The sequence below is a fragment of the Tupaia chinensis genome, unplaced genomic scaffold (genome assembly GCF_000334495.1).
Source record: "Tupaia chinensis unplaced genomic scaffold, TupChi_1.0 Scaffold000211_1, whole genome shotgun sequence".
NCBI lineage: Eukaryota > Metazoa > Chordata > Mammalia > Scandentia > Tupaiidae > Tupaia > Tupaia belangeri.
In genome coordinates this window covers 630,816-632,904 of record NW_006159686.1, presented here as the reverse complement: position 1 = coordinate 632,904, position 2,089 = coordinate 630,816, and the positions used below count along the sequence as shown (strand labels likewise).

Here is a 2,089-nt window from a genome sequence, read left to right as displayed (position 1 = left end):
CCACCGGCCCCCACCGGCCCCTCCCGCCCCCGAGACATCCCTGCCAGCCCCGGAGGTCGCTTCTGGGCCCCGGTCAGCCCTGCCCGCCCCCACGTCTGCTTCTGGCCCCAGATCAGCCCTGCCAACCCCCGCGGTCATGCCCAGCTCAGCCATGCCGGCCACACTGGACTGTCCCAGGCCCCAGGCGGTGCTGTCGGCGCCTGCGATCCCTCCTGGGCCCGTGCCTCCACTGCCGGCCCCTGCGGTCCCTCCTGGGCCCGTGCCTCCGCTGCCGGCCCCTGCGGTCCCTGCTGGCTCCCTGTCACCTCTGCCGGCCCCTGCGGTCCCTCTTGGCCCCGTGTCACCTCTGCCGGTCCCTGCGGACCCTGTGGCATCACTGCTGGCCTGCGCGGACATGGGCCACCCCATGCCTCCATGGCCGGCCCAATAGGACCTCCTCAGGACAGTGCCGCCGGCCCCTGCGGTCCCTGCTAGCCCTTTGCCAGCGGTGCCAGCCACCACGGTCCCTCCTCACCCTACGACCACGCCACCGGCCCCCCAGCTCCCTCTCAGGCCAGTGCTGCTGCCCCCGGCGAGCACGCCTAGCCCCATGTCAGCACGTCCAGCCCCGTAGGTCCCTCCTGGGCCAGCCCAGCCGTCCCCGGCGGTCACTCCTGGGCCTCCGTCAGCCCCAACAATTAGTTGAATCCCCAGAGCAGCCTACCACACTCAAACCTTCACCGCGGGGCCCAGGACAGCCCTGCCAGCCCAAGCGACCACTCCTGGGCCCCGAACAGCCCCACCCACCCAAGCAGCCACTCCTGGGCCCCAAACAACCCTGCCAGCCCCTGCGGCCACTCCTGGGCCCCGGCCAGCCCCAGCCTCAGCCGTTGCTCCCCCTCCCTGAACGTCCCTCCCTCCTAGGGCGACCAGGCCCACCCCGCAGGCCTCTCCTAGGGCCCCTGTGCCCGCCACGGCGGTCCCTGCTGGATCCAGTGCCAGCTCGTCAGCCCCAGCTGTCACTCCTGGCTCTGGGTCGTCCCTGCAGGCCTCTGAGGTCACGGTGGGCCAGGTCCTCTGCCTCTGGGGCGGCCCGCCAGGCCCCTTCTGTGAGTCCCGGAGCCTGAGGCCCCAGAGGGACCTCCCTGGAGGAGATTCCAGACCACTCAGTATGGGCTGCCAGCTGGCAGGCCCAAGGGCCAGGCTACCTTTCCAAATGGCCCAGGGCTTCTTTAGGCAGGGTGGGCTGTCTGCTGTTGGAAACTGAGGCTTAGCCAAAGGTGGGAACCCGCAGCCATGCCAGGAGAGAAGACGGACTCCTGCACCTCCCCGCCCTGCCACTGCAACGCCCCGCCCTGCGTGCTGCCTGCGTGCTGCTCTGGGATGCACTCACCCTGGGAGGGACTCGGCCCTCAGGGCTGGGCTCGCTGGGGCCCCTCAGCGTCTTTCTGTGCCTCTAACTACAGACACTGTCCTTGCATCTCTGAGTCTGCACACCCGTCTAGGCGTGCCTTTGTGCAGGTGTGCACCTACACAGCGTGTGTGCACGGCATGCAGGTGTGCGTGCAGTATAGTACGCAGTGCGCCCGCTACAGGCTCTGCTCTCCCGGGGCCCCAGCCTTCTAGCGAGTGTGCGTCTCCTGCCCACGGGGCAGAGTAGCCTGGAGATGAAGTGGTCAAGATGGACAGTGTCCATTCCGGGCCCCAGAGCTGCAGAATGGACACCCGGTCAGGGTCGTCTGGTCGATGAGAGCTACTGGTGATCACGCTTCCGCCCCCACCTCTCAGGACTCCACCCCGCCCCGGGGCACGCACTGTGGGGGCTGTTGGGTCTCCAGACTGGAAGAGACCATGGGCTGAGGTGTGCCTGGGAAGCCCCTCAGGGCCGTTGCTGTGTCTGGGCTCTGTCCAGATTCTCGACTCAGGGCAGCCCACACCAGGCCTCCTGAGTCCGGGCAAGACCACGCTTCGTGGCCCCTCGACCTGGAGCCTGGCATCTGCGATGGCAGTGGCTCTGCAAAGGCAGCTGTGTCCAGGGGACAGTGCTGGCCAGTGGAGCCCGGACCGAAAGGAGCTGGAGGCCTGGCCTGAGCCGTCCAGCCGCGCCTGC

At 68.8% G+C, this 2,089-nt stretch overlaps 1 protein-coding gene across 1 annotated transcript in view; it reads left to right on the top strand.

The window, feature by feature from the left end:
• Positions 1-2,089, top strand: part of FBRSL1 (fibrosin like 1) — a gene marked incomplete at both ends in the record, with an annotated part of 66,172 nt that overhangs the window by 11,628 nt on the left and 52,455 nt on the right. The window lies entirely within an intron of this gene.